The following is a 15291-nucleotide window of genomic DNA, read 5'->3' as shown; positions in this document are numbered from 1 at the left end:
AGGGCTCCGTCGAAATCCGTTGAGACGACACCGTATGAATTATGGTTTGGGAAGAAACCTAAGCTGTCGTTTCTAAAAGTTTGGGGATGCGATGCTTATGTCAAGAAACTTCAACCTGAAAAGCTCGAACCCAAGTCGGAGAAATGCGTCTTCATAGGATACCCTAAGGAAACTATTGGGTATACCTTCTACCTCAGATCCGAAGGCAAGATCTTCGTTGCCAAGAACGGGTCCTTTCTGGAGAAGGAGTTTCTCTCGAAAGAATTGAGTGGGAGGAAAGTGGAACTTGATGAGGTGATAGTCACCCCTTCCGTGCCGGAAAGTAGCGCAGCGCGGGAAGATGTTCCTGTGGTGCCTACACCGACTGGGGAGGAAGTTAATGATGATGATCATGAAGCTTCGGATCAAGTTACTACTGAACTTCGTAGGTCCACAAGGACACGTTCCGCACCAGAGTGGTACGGCAACCCTGTCCTGGAAATCATGTTGTTAGACAACGGTGAACCTTCGAACTATGAAGAAGCGATGGCGGGCCCGGATTCCGACAAATGGCTAGAAGCCATGAAATCCGAGATAGGATCCATGTATGAAAACGAAGTATGGACTTTGACTGACTTGCCCGATGATCGGCGAGCCATAGAAAACAAATGGATCTTTAAGAAGAAGACAGACGCGGATGGTAATGTGACCATCTATAAGGCTCGACTTGTCGCTAAGGGTTATCGACAAGTTCAAGGGGTTGACTACGATGAGACTTTCTCACCCGTAGCGAAGCTGAAGTCCGTCCGAATCATGTTAGCAATTGCCGCATACTATGATTATGAGATATGGCAGATGGACGTCAAAACGGCATTCCTTAACGGCTTCCTTAAGGAAGAGTTGTATATGATGCAGCCGGAAGGTTTTGTCGATCCTAAGAATGCTAACAAAGTATGCAAGCTCCAGCGCTCAATCTATGGGCTGGTGCAAGCATCTCGGAGTTGGAACATTCGCTTTGATGAGATGATCAAAGCGTTTGGGTTTACACAGACTTATGGAGAAGCCTGTGTTTACAAGAAAGTGAGTGGGAGCTCTGTAGCATTTCTCATATTATATGTGGATGACATACTATTGATGGGAAATGATATAGAATTCTTGGAAAGTATAAAGGCCTATTTGAATAAGTGTTTTTCAATGAAGGACCTTGGAGAAGCTGCTTATATATTAGGCATCAAGATCTATAGAGATAGATCGAGACGCCTCATTGGTCTTTCACAGAGTACATACCTTGACAAGATATTGAAGAAGTTCAATATGGATCAGTCCAAGAAGGGGTTCTTGCCTGTATTGCAAGGTGTGCAGTTGAGCACGGCTCAATGCCCGACCACGGCAGAAGATATAGAAAAGATGAGTGTCATCCCCTATGCCTCGGCCATAGGGTCTATTATGTATGCCATGCTGTGTACCAGACCTGATGTAAACCTTGCCGTGAGTTTGGTAGGAAGGTACCAAAGTAATCCCGGCATGGAACACTGGACAGCGGTCAAGAATATCCTGAAGTACCTGAAGAGGACTAAGGATATGTTTCTCGTTTATGGAGGTGACGAAGAGCTCGTCGTAAAGGGTTACGTCGACGCTAGCTTCGACACAGATCTGGATGACTCGAAGTCACACACCGGATACGTGTATATTTTGAATGGAGGAGCAGTAAGCTGGTGCAGTTGCAAGCAAAGCGTCGTGGCGGGATCTACATGTGAAGCGGAGTACATGGCGGCCTCGGAGGCAGCACAGGAAGCAGTCTGGATGAAGGAGTTCATTACCGACCTAGGGGTGATTCCCAATGCGTCGGGCCCGATGACTATCTTCTGTGACAATGCTGGAGCCATTGCCCTTGCGAAGGAGCCCAGGTTTCACAGGAAGACCAGGCATATCAAGCGTCGCTTCAACTCCATTCGTGAAAGTGTTCAAAATGGAGACATAGATATTTGTAAAGTACATACGGACCTGAATGTAGCAGATCCGTTGACTAAACCTCTCCCTAGAGCAAAACATGATCAACACCAGGACGCAATGGGTGTTCGATTCATCACAATGTAACTAGATTATTGACTCTAGTGCAAGTGGGAGACTGTTGGAAATATGCCCTAGAGGCAATAATAAATGGTTATTATTATATTTCTTTGTTCATGATAATTGTCTATTGTTCATGCTATAATTGTATTATCCGGAAATCGTAATACATGTGTGAATACATAGACCACAACATGTCCCTAGTAAGCCTCTAGTTGACTAGCTCGTTGATCAACAGATAGTCACGGTTTCCTGACTATGGACATTGGATGTCATTGATAACGGGATCACATCATTAGGAGAATGATGTGATGGACAAGACCCAATCCTAAGCATAGCATAAAAGATCGTGTAGTTTCGTTTGCTAGAGCTTTTCCAATGTCAGGTATCTATTCCTTAGACCATGAGATCGTGCAACTCCCGGATACCGTAGGAGTGCTTTGGGTGTGCCAAACGTCACAACGTAACTGGGTGACTATAAAGGTACACTGCGGGTACCTCCGAAAGTGTCTGTTGGGTTGGCACGGATCGAGACTGGGATTTGTCACTCCGTGTGACGGAGAGGTATCTCTAGGCCCACTCGGTAATGCATCATCATAATGAGCTCAATGTGGCTAAGGCGTTAGTCACGGGATCATGCATTGCGGTACGAGTAAAGAGACTTGCCGGTAACGAGATTGAACAAGGTATTGGGATACCGACGATCGAATCTCGGGCAAGTAACATACCGATTGACAAAGGGAATTGCATACGGGATTGATTGAATCCTCGACATCGTGGTTCATCCGATGAGATCATCGTGGAACATATGGGAGCCAACATGGGTATCCAGATCCCGCTGTTGGTTATTGACTGGAGAGGCGTCTCGGTCATGTCTGCATGTCTCCCGAACCCGTAGTCTACACACTTAAGGTTCGGTGACGCTAGGGTTGTAGAGATATGAGTATGCGGAAACCCGAAAGTTGTTCGGAGTCCCGGATGAGATCCCGGACGTCACGAGGAGTTCCGGAATGGTCCGGAGGTGAAGAATTATATATAGGAAGTCAAGTTTCAACCACCGGGAAAGTTTCGGGGGTTATCGGTATTGTACCGGGACCACCGGAAGGGTCCCGGGGGTCCACCGGGTGGGGCCACCTATCCCGGAGGGCCCCATGGGCTGAAGTGGGAGGGCAACCAGCCCTTAGTGGGCTGGGGCGCCCCCCATGGGCCTCCCCCTGCGCTTAGGGTTAGAAACCCTAGGGTGGGGGGGCGCCCCACTTGCCTTGGGGGGCAAGTATCCCCCCTGGCCGCCGCCCCCCCCATCTAGATGGGACTTGGCCGGCGCCCCCCCTCCCAGGGGGCCTATATATAAGAAGGGGGGAGGGAGGGCAGTAGTATTACAGCCTTGGGCGCCTCCCTCCTCCCCTGCTACACCTCTATCTCTCGTAGAAGCTCGGCGAAGCCCTGCCGACATCCCGCTACATCCACCACCACGCCGTCGTGCTGCTGGATCTCCATCAACCTCTCCTTCCCCTTGCTGGATCAAGAAGGAGGAGACATCGCTGCACCGTACGTGTGTTGAACGCGGAGGTGCCGTCCGTTCGGCACTCGGTCATCGGTGATTTGAATCACGGCGAGTACGACTCCGTCATCCACGTTCATTGGAACGCTTCCGCTCGCGATCTACAAGGGTATGTAGATGCACTCCTTTCCCTTCGTTGCTAGTATACTCCATAGATGGATCTTGGTGAGCGTAGGAAAATTTTAAAATTATGCTACGATTCCCAACACGACGGTCGGTGGCGGGGCGCGCGGGGTCGCGGGAGGTGGTGGCGCGACGATGGCGGGGGTGGTCGGCGGCGAGCGGGCGCGGCTGCTCCGGCGGCTTGCCGGCGCGGAGGACGTGGTGGCGCGCCGCGGCGGAGGCGGGGTCCGGCGTGGCGGCGAGGCGCGGGCGACAGGAGCAGGCGGCGGCGGCTGCGGGCCGAGGAGCGCGGGCGGCGGAGGCGCGCGCCGGCGTGCGGAGCTCCGTCGGGCCGAGTTCGGCCCGGCGCGGGCCGGATCTGGGCTCGGCGGGCCCGCGGGATGGGAGGCGCCGACCGGCGGCGGGGTTGGCGACGTGGCACTCTGCGAGTGGCTGAGGGGGCGGCGCTGCTGACGTGGCATCACCGGATTGGTCGGGCGACGTGGTCGGCTGGACAAGTCCGGCGAGGGTGGACATGTCCAGCGGCGCGAGGAAGAGGAAGGTAGGGTTTGCACCGCGAATTTCGGGGGAAGATGCATATTTATAGGTAGAGGGAGTTAGGAGAGTCCAAATGAGGTGCGGTTTTCGCCCACACGCCAAGAGCATGGAGGGGGTTTGGATGGGATCATGGGCTGTGGTGGAGGGGTGTTGGGCTGCAAAGGGAGAGGGGTTCCGGGCTACGCGGTTAACCGTTAGGGCGTCAAACGAACTCCAAATGGAACGAAAATTGACAGGCGGTCTACCTACTCTATAACAACACCGCACACCAAGTTTCATCGCATTCCAAGAACATTTAAAAGCCACTCACGAAACGAGGTCTGAGAGGTGCAACGGGCGCGTGTGAGAGTGTCGGATCGCGAAACGGACAATGGGGAAAAAGACCGGATGCAAGTTTGAAAAACATGAGGATGCAATGCATATGATGACATGGAAAAATGCAACACACAAGCAGCTGACAAGGCAACGACGGCGAATAACTAGAAGACACCTAGCGCATCGAATCCGAGGCGTTACACTTACTCAGCCAAATCATTCGCAGAGCCTGCATGCACACTGGGCATGGCATCTTCCCAGTTGTACACCATCCGCAGAATAGAGCATAGCCGGGAATGTAATGCATGCAATAGTGCAACCAAACTTTCATCGAGAAATTTCTCTACAGATCCCGGTCGTATGTCAACCTCGGAAAGTACCAAGAATGGTGCAAAGCATCCACCAGTGGCTGCATAAACACACCCAATTGCTTCCCCGGGTATTCAGGCCCCGGAATGATGAGCGACAAGAACATGGTCTTCCGTTGCATTAGGGCACCAGGAGGAAGATTGAGCGGAATTACAAACACGGGCCAGCAGCTGTATGGATTGGACGACATACCATATGAATTCAACCCATCACCTGATATGGCTATTCTGACATTCCCAGCCTCGGCTGCTTCCTCGGGGTATTCTTCATCGAACGACTTCCATGCTTCCCCTTCCGATGGATGTACAATTTTTTTGGATTGTACCTTATACCTTCCTTGTGCCACTTCATCATTTTGGCAGACTCCTTCGTGATGAAAAGGCGCTGCAGTCTTTTTATAAAATCAAGATACTGACGAACCTTAACGGGGATGGTTAGCTGCTTTTTCTCACCATCCTCACCGACCACCTCAATGTACCGAGATGAACCGCACTGCCTACAGTACTTGTCATCCGCATACTCGTGCCTAAACAAAAGGCAATTCTTCGGGCAAACATCTATTTTCTCATAATCCATAGAGAGTGCCTTCATGATTTTCATTGTATCGTACATGCTTTTCGGCAGTTCATGACCCTCAAGGAGGCTGTTAGCCCATACTCCCAGGAATGCTTCGAAGCATTTCTGGCTACAGCCGTACTCAGCCTTGACTACAATCAGTTGCAAGATTGCATCCAGCTGAGATATTTTCGCACCCGCATAAAGAGGTTTCTTCGATGAGGCCAAGACCTCCAAGAAGGCCTTTGCGGTTGCCTCCGGATCCTCCGGTTCATTCTCTGAAGGTGTCGCATTTTTCGTTTCTGCAACAATGACATCATCTAGCATGTCCCTGACCCCGTCGTCCTCATATCCATCGATGCGTTGTCGCATCACCTCCTCTCTACCACGGTCCTGCTCGGCTACGTTTATCGGTGGCATGTCAAAGTTTGGCATATATCCGTGCGTGCGAAGGTGCTCACTCATGTCTGTCTGATTTCTACGGTGAAGTCTGGCACATCTTGCATAGGGGCATGGTGGGATAATTCTCATTGGACGACGGAATATCTCCTTCAAATATACATTGGTTTTCGTGATCCACTCTGATGTTACTCGATTTCGACGGATAAAACCACTGTACATCCACTGATTATCTGCCATCCTCTGCTTTTTTGCAAGCCACACAACATAATTAAGGATTCACTTAAATTAATCACATCAAATTTTCAGTTTCTACCGCGTTGAATCCACCTACATCTCTAATGGGTAAAGATGGGTCCTAATCCCACCCGAGAATGTGTAGATTGAGTACGTTCTCCATTCTACCCCGTTCCGAGGACAAAATTTCGGCAGCACCTCCCTGCTGTTCTCCAGATACACGTCTCGGCAAATAGCCGAGAGAATGTGCTCCGGAGAACAATGGGGAGGCACCGCCGAAATTCTGTCTCGGAACAGGGTAGAACATGGAGAACATACCCAATCTACACATCCTCAGGCTATCCGTGGAAAACGCTGGACAATCCGAAAGAGCTGTGGTGATAAATATGCAATTGAATGCATATTTATCGATGCAACCCTTTCGGACGGGAGACGCCTAGGTTACGCGACTTGACTTGAGAATGAAATCTAGTGACATGAAAAATTGTAGGAGATGGACTTGTAGCTCACCCTCGGTTGTAGGGGAAGGAGTCGAACAACAGCGGGATGCTCAGGGACCAACACGTCGGACAACGGTCACTCCAATGAAATGCGACACCACAAAGCCTGCAAATTCCACCGAAAGAACAACTTAGATCATCACATCTTAGTAAAGTGTCAAACTTTTGTCTTCTATTTTTTTAGCAAGATCATCATGAGTATCTGTTTTTAGCAAGATCATCACATCTTAGTAAGTCTCAAAATTTTGTCTTCAATTATTTTATCAAGATCATTATGAGTATCAAAAAAATAGCAAGATCATCACATCGCTGTCAAGTGTCAAAATTTTGTCCAACATCCATCCATCCATTCATCTATCTTTAACTTGACCAACATACATTCATCAACATGACCTAACATTAAATATATGACAAACAAAGTTTCTAAAAAAATTCACCGACATTCGATCCATCCACCATCTATGATTCTAACAACATCCATGAATCCATCTAACAAAAATTTATCCATACATCCATCCACCTAAAAACAGTAGCAAGAAGAAGAAAAAAACAAACAAAAAATATATTTATCTAACTATCTATCCATCCATTCATCTAGCAGCACAACAGCGGCAGGGGAGCAACGGCAGCAGCGGGGGGAGTGGCAGGATGGCTGGGGAGCTCACCGAGGGGGGCAGGGGACGTGGTGGCGGAGGTGATGGCGGAGGGGCCGGCAACGGGTGGCGGAGCGTGGGCGGCTGGGGGCTGATACGTCTCCAACGTATCTATAATTTTTGATTGCTCCATGCTATATTATCTACTGTTTTGGACATTATTGGGCTTTATTATTCACTTTTATATTATTTTTGGGACTAACCTATTAACCAGAGGCCCAGCCCAGAATTGCAGTTTTTTGCCTATTTCAGAGTTTCGCAGAAAAAGAATATCAAACGGAGTCCAAACGGAATGAAACCTTCGGAAACGTGATTTTCAGGAAGAATATGATCCAGGAGACTTGGACCCTACGTCAAGAAATAAAGGAGGAGGCCACGAGGTAGGGGGCGCGCCTACCCCCCAGGGCGCGCCCTCCACCCTCGTGGGCCCCATGTTGCTCCACCGACGTACTCCTTCCTCCTATATATACCTACGTACCCCCAAACGATCAGATACGGAGCCAAAAACCTAATTCCATCGCCGCAACCTTCTATACCCACGAGATCCCATCTTGGGGCCTATTCTGGAGCTCCGCCGGAGGGGGCATCGATCACGGAGGGTTCTACATCAACACCATAGCCCCTCCGATGAAGTGTGAGTAGTTTACCTCAGACCTTCGGGTCCATAGTTAGTAGCTAGATGGCTTCTTCTCTCTTTTTGGATCTCAATACAATGTTCTCCCCCTCTCTTGTGGAGATCTATTCGATGTAATCTTCTTTTGCGGTGTGTTTCTTGAGACCGATGAATTGTGGGTTTATGATCAAGTTTATCTATGAACAATATTTGAATCTTCTGAATTCTTTTATGTATGATTGGTCATCTTTGCAAGTCTCTTCGAATTATCAGTTTGGTTTGGCCTACTAGATTGATCATTCTTGCAATGGGAGAAGTGCTTAGCTTTGGGTTCAATCTTGCGGTGTCCTTTCCCAGTGACAGTAGGGGCAGCAAGGCACGTATTGTATTGTTGCCATCGAGGATAACAAGATGTTTTTTATAATATTGCATGAATTTATCCCTCTACATCATGTCATCTTGCTTAAGGCGTTACTCTGTTCTTATGAACTTAATACTCTAGATGCATGCTGGATAGCGGTTGATGTGTGGAGTAATAGTAGTAGATGCAGGCAGGAGTCGATCTACCTGTCTCAGATGTGATGCCTATATACATGATCATACCTAGATATTATCATAACTATGCTCAATTCTATCAATTGCTCAACAGTAATTTGTTCACCCACCGTAAAATACTTATGCTCTTGAGAGAAGCCACTAGTGAAACCTATGGCCCCCGGGTCTATCTTCATCATATTAATCTTCCAACACTTAGTTATTTCCTTTCCTTTTTTACTTTGCTTTTATTTTACTTTGCATCTTTATCATAAAAATACCAAAAATATTATCCTATCATATCTATCAGATCTCACTCTCGTAAGTGACCGTGAAGGGATTGACAACCCCTTATCGCGTTGGTTGCGAGGATTTATTTGTTTTGTGTAGGTGAGAGGGACTCGCGCGTAGCCTCCTACTGGATTGATACCTTGGTTCTCAAAAACTAAGGGAAATACTTACGCTACTTTGCTGCATCACCCTTTCCTCTTTAAGGGAAAACCAATGCAGTGCTCAAGAGGTAGCAAGAAGGATTTCTGGCGCCGTTGCCGGGGAGGTCTACGCAAAAGTCAACATACCAAGTACCCATCACAATCCCTTATCTCCCGCATTACATTATTTGCATTTTCCTCTCCCCCACTTCACCCTTGCCGTTTTATTCGCCCTCTCTTTTTCGTTCGCCTCTTCTTCGCTTTGCTTTTCGTTTGCTCGTGTGTTGGATTGCTTGTTTGTCACGATGGCTCAAGATAATACCAAATTATGTGACTTTACCAATACCAACAATAATGATTTCCTTAGCACTCCGATTGCTCCTCTTACCAATACTGAATCTTGTGAAATCAATGCTGCTTTGTTGAATCTTGTCATGAAAGATCAATTCGCCGGCCTTCCTAGTGAAGATGCCGCTACTCATCTAAATAGCTTCATTGATTTGTGTGATATGCAAAAGAAGAAAGATGTGGACAATGATATTGTTAAATTGAAGCTATTTCCTTTTTCGCTTGGAGATCGTGCTAAAGCTTGGTTTTCGTCTTTGCCTAAAAATAGTATTGATTCATGGAATAAGTGCAAAGATGCTTTTATCTAAGTATTTTCCTCCCATTAAGATCATCTCTCTTAGAAACGATATTATGAATTTTAAGCAACTTGAGCATGAACATGTTGCACAAGCTTGGGAGAGGATGAAATTAATGATACGTAATTGCCCTACTCATGGTTTGAATTTGTGGATGATTATACAAAATTTTTATGCCGGATTGAACTTTGCTTCTAGAAATCTTTTAGATTCGGCCGCGGGAGGCACTTTTATGGAAATCACTTTAGGATAAGCTAGTAAACTCCTAGATAATATTATGGTTAATTATTCTCAATGGCACACTGAAAGATCTACTAATAAAAAAGTGCATGTGATAGAAGAAATTAATGTTGTGAGTGGAAAGATGGATGAACTTATGAAATTATTTGCTACTAAGAGTGTTTCTTCTGATTCTAATGATATGCCTTTGTCTACTTTGATTGAGAATAATAATGAATCTATGGATGTGAATTTTGTTGGTAGGAATAATTTTGGTAACAACGCGTATAGAGGAAACTTTAATCCTAGGCCTTATCCTAGCAACTTCTCTAACAATTATGGTAATTCCTACAACAACTCTTATGGAAATTTTAATAAGATGCGCTCTGAATTTGAGACTAGTGTTAAAGAGTTTATGAATTCACAAAAGAATTTCAATGCTTTGCTTGAAGAGAAATTGCTTAAAGTTGATGAATTGGCTAGGAACGTTGATAGAATTTCTCTTGATGTTGATTCTTTGAAACTTAGATCTATTCCTCCTAAGCATGATATCAATGAGTCTCTCAAAGACATGAGAATTTCCATTGATGAGTGCAAAGAAAGAACCGCTAGGATGCGTGCTAAGAAAGATTTCTTTATGAAAGCGTGTTCTTCTAATTTTTATGAAAATAAAGATGAAGATCTAAAAGTTATTGATGTGTCCCCTATTAAATCTTTGTTTTGCAATATGAATCTTGATAATGATGGGACTGAATATGATCCACCTTTACCTAGAAGGCGTTCCAAAAATTTGGAGTTTTTAGATCTTGATGCTAAAATTGATAAAAGTGGGATTGAAGAAATCAAAACCCTAGATATTGATAAACCCACTATTTTGGATTTCAAGGAATTTAATTATGATAATTGCTCTTTGATAGACTATATTTCCTTGTTGCAATCCGTGCTAAATTCTCCTCATGCTTATAGTCAAAATAAAGCTTTTACCAAACATATCATTGATGCCTTGATGCAATCCTCTGAAGAAAAGATTGAGTTGGAAGTTTCTATCCCTAGAAAACTTTATGATGAATGGGAACCTACTATTAAAATTAAGATTAAGGATCATGAGTTCTATGCTTTATGTGATTTGGGTGCTAGTGTCTCCACTATTCCCAAAACTTTGTGCGATTTGCTAGATTTCCGTGATTTTGATGATTGCTCTCTAAACTTGCACCTTGCGGATTCCACCATTAAGAAACCTATGGGAAGAATTAATGATGTTCTTATTGTTGCAAATAGGAATTATGTGCCCGTAGATTTTATCGTTCTGATATAGATTGCAATCCTTCATGTCCTATTATTCTTGTAGACCTTTCCTTAGAACGATTGGTGCAATTATTGATATGAAGAAAGGGAATATTAGATTCCAATTTCCATTAAATAAAGGCATGGAACACTTCCCTAGGAAGAAAGTTAAATTACCATATGAATCTATCATGAGAGCCACTTATGGATTGCCTACCAAAGATGGCAATACCTAGATCTATCCTTGCTTTTATGCCTAGCTAGGGGCGTTAAACGATAGCGCTTGTTGGGAGGCAACCCAATTTTATTTTTAGTTTTTTTTGCTTTTTTGCTTCTGTTTAGGAATAAATATTTGTTCTAGCCTCTGGTTAGATGTGTTTTTATGTTTTAATTAGTGTTTGTGCCAAGTTAAACCTATAGGATCTTCTTGGATGATAGTTATTTGATCTTGCAGAAATTTGTAGAAACTTTCTGTTCACGAAAATAATTGTTAAAAATCACCAGAACCTGATAAAATACTGATTCCAATTGCTGCTAATCAATAAAAAAATTGTCTAGGTCTTCCTATTTTGGCTGATGTTTTGGAGTTCCAGAAGTTTGCGTTAGTTACAGATTACTACAGACTGTTCTGTTTTTGACAGATTCTGTTTTTCGTGTGTTGTTTGCTTATTTTGATGAATCTATGGCTAGTAAAAGAGTTTATAAACCATAGAGAAGTTGGCATACAGTAGGTTTAACACCAATATAAATAAAGAATGAGTTCATTACAGTACCTTGAAGTGGTCTTTTGTTTTCTTTCGCTAACGGAGCTCACGAGATTTTCTGTTACGTTTTGTGTTGTGAAGTTTTCAAGTTTTGGGTGAAAGATTTGATGGATTATGGAACAAGGAGTGGCAAGAGCCTAATCTTGGGGATGCCCATGGAACCCCCAAGATATTCTAAGGACACCATAAAGCCAAAGCTTGGGGATGCCCCGGAAGGCATCCCCTCTTTCGTCTACTTCCATCGGTAACTTTACTTGGAGCTATATTTTTATTCACCACATGATATGTGTTTTGCTTGGAGCGTCTTGTATGATATGAGTCTTTGCTTTTTAGTTTACCACAATCATGCTTGCTGTACACACCTTTTGAGATAGCCATACATGATTTGGAATTTGTTAGAATACTCTATGTGCTTCGCTTATATCTTTTGAGTTATATAGTTTTGCTCTAGTACTTCACTTATATCTTTTAGAGCACGGTGGTGGATTTGTTTTATAGAAACTATTGATCTCTCATGCTTCACTTAGATTATTTTGAGAGTTATATAGCATGGTAATTTGCTTAAATAATCCTATTATGCTTGGTATTCAAGATTAGTAAAAACTTTCTTATGAGTGTGTTGAATACTAAGAAAAGTTTGATGCTTGATAATTGTTTTGAGATATAAAGATGGTGATATTAGAGGTCATGCTAGTTGAGTAGTTGTGAATTTGAGAGATACTTGTGTTAAAGTTTGTGATTCCCGTAGCATGCATGTATGGTGAACCGTTATGTGATGAAGTCGGAGCATAATTTATTTATTGATTGTCTTCCTTATGAGTGGCGGTCGGGGACGAGCGATGGTCTTTTCCTACCAATATATCCCCCTAGGAGCATGCGCGTAATACTTTTCTTTGATAACTTGTAGATTTTTGCAGTAAGTATATGAGTTCTTTATGATTAATGTTGAGTCCATGGATTATATGCACTTTTCTTTCTCCCACCAATGCTAGCCTCTCTAATACCGCGCACTTTTCGCCGGGTATCATACACCCACCATATACCTTCCTCAAAACACCCACCATACCTACCTATCATGGCATTTCCATAGCCATTCCGAGATATATTGCCATGCAACTTTCCACCGTTCCGTTTATTATGACAAGCTCCATCATTGTCATATTGCTTTGCATGATCATGTAGTTGACATCGTATTTGTGGCAAAGCCACCATTCATAATTCTTTCATACATGTCACTCTTGATTCATTGCATATCTCGGTACACCGCCGAAGGCATTCATATAGAGTCATATTTTGTTCTAAGTATCGAGTTGTAAGAAAATAAAAGTGTGATGATCATCATTTTTAGAGCATTGTCCCAAGTGAGGAAAGGATGATGGAGACTATGATTCCCCCACAAGTCGGGATGAGACTCTGGACTAAATAAAAAAAGGGAGAAAAGAGGCCATAAAAAAGAGAAAAGGCCCAAAAAAATGAAATGAGAGAAAAAGAGAGAAGGGACAATGTTACTATCCTTTTACCACACTTGTGCTTCAAAGTAGCACCATGATCTTCATGATAGAGAGTCTCTCATTTTGTCACTTTCATATACTAGTGAGAATTTTATAGAACTTGGCTTGTATATTCCAATGATGGGCTTCCTCAAAATGCCCTAGGTCTTCGTGAGCAAGCGAGTTGGATGCGCACCCACTTAGTTTCTTTTGTTGAGCTTTCATATACTTATAGCTCTAGTGCATCCGTTGCATGGCAATCCCTACTCACTCACATTGATATCTATTGATGGGCATCTCCATAGCCCGTTGATACGCCTAATTGATGTGAGACTATCTTCTCCTTTTTGTTTTCTCCACAACCACCATTCTATTCCACATATAGTGCTATGTCCATGGCTCACGCTCATGTATTGCGTGAAGATTGAAAAAGTTTGAGAATGTCAAAAGTATGAAACAATTGCTTGGCTTGTCATCGGGGTTGAGCATGATTTAAATACTTTGTGTGGTGAAGATAGAGCATAGCCAGACTATATAACTTTGTAGGGATAACTTTCTTTGGCCATGTTATTTTGAGAAGACATAATTGCTTTGTTAGTATGCTTGAAGTATTATTATTTTTATGTCAATATTAAACTTTTGTCTTGAATCTTTCGGATCTGAATATTCATACCACAATTAAGAAGAATTACATTGAAACTATGACAAGTAGCACTACGCATCAAAAATTCTGCTTTTATCGTTTACCTACTCGAGGACGAGCAGGAATTAAGCTTGGGGATGCTTGATACGTCTCCAACGTATCTATAATTTTTGATTGCTCCATGCTATATTATCTACTGTTTTGGACATAATTGGGCTTTATTATTCACTTTTATATTATTTTTGGGACTAACCTATTAGACGGAGGCCCATCCCAGAATTGTTGTTTTTGCCTATTTCAGAGTTTCGCAGAAAAAGAATATCAAACGGAGTCCAAACGGAATGAAACCTTCGGGAACGTGATTTTCAGGAAGAATATGATCCAAGAGACTTGGACCCTACGTCAAGAAATAAAGGAGGAGGCCACGAGGTAGGGGCGCGCCCTCCACCCTCGTGGGCCCCCTGTTGCTCCACCGACGTACTCCTTCCTCCTATATATATACCTACGTACCCCCAAACGATCAGATACGGAGCCAAAAACCTAATTCCACCGCCGCGACCTTCTGTACCCACGAGATCCCATCTTGGGGCCTGTTCCAGAGCTCCGCCGGAGGGGGCATCGATCACGGAGGGCTTCTACAATAACACCATAGCCCCTCTGATGAAGTGTGAGTAGTTTACCTCAGACCTTCGGGTCCATAGTTAGTAGCTAGATGGCTTCTTCTCTCTTTTTGGATCTCAATACAATGTTCTCCCCCTCTCTTGTGGAGATCTATTCGATGTAATCTTCTTTTGCGGTGTGTTTGTTGAGACCGATGAATTGTGGGTTTATGATCAAGTTTATCTATGAACAATATTTGAATCTTCTGAATTCTTTTATGTATGATTGGTCATCTTTGCAAGTCTCTTCGAATTATCAGTTTGGTTTGGCCTACTAGATTGATCATTCTTGCAATGGGAGAAGTGCTTAGCTTTGGGTTCAATCTTGCGGTGTCCTTTCCCAGTGACAGTAGGGGCAGCAAGGCACGTATTGTATTGTTGCCATCGAGGATAACAAGATGTTTTTTATAATATTGCATGAATTTATCCCTCTACATCATGTCATCTTGCTTAAGGCGTTACTCTGTTCTTATGAACTTCATACTCTAGATGCATGCTGGATAGCGGTCATTGTGTGGAGTAATAGTAGTAGATGCAGGCAGGAGTCGGTCTACTTGTCTCGGATGTGATGCCTATATACATGATCATACCTAGATATTATCATAACTATGCTCAATTCTATCAATTGCTCAACAGTAATTTGTTCACCCACCGTAAAATACTTATGCTCTTGAGAGAAGCCACTAGTGAAACCTATGGCCCCCGGGTCTAT

Source organism: Triticum aestivum, chromosome 4D, assembly GCF_018294505.1.
Source record: "Triticum aestivum cultivar Chinese Spring chromosome 4D, IWGSC CS RefSeq v2.1, whole genome shotgun sequence".
Classification (NCBI taxonomy): Eukaryota; Viridiplantae; Streptophyta; class Magnoliopsida; order Poales; family Poaceae; genus Triticum; species Triticum aestivum.
The sequence above is the reverse complement of the archived record's forward strand: the minus strand, read 5'-3'. Positions refer to the sequence as shown.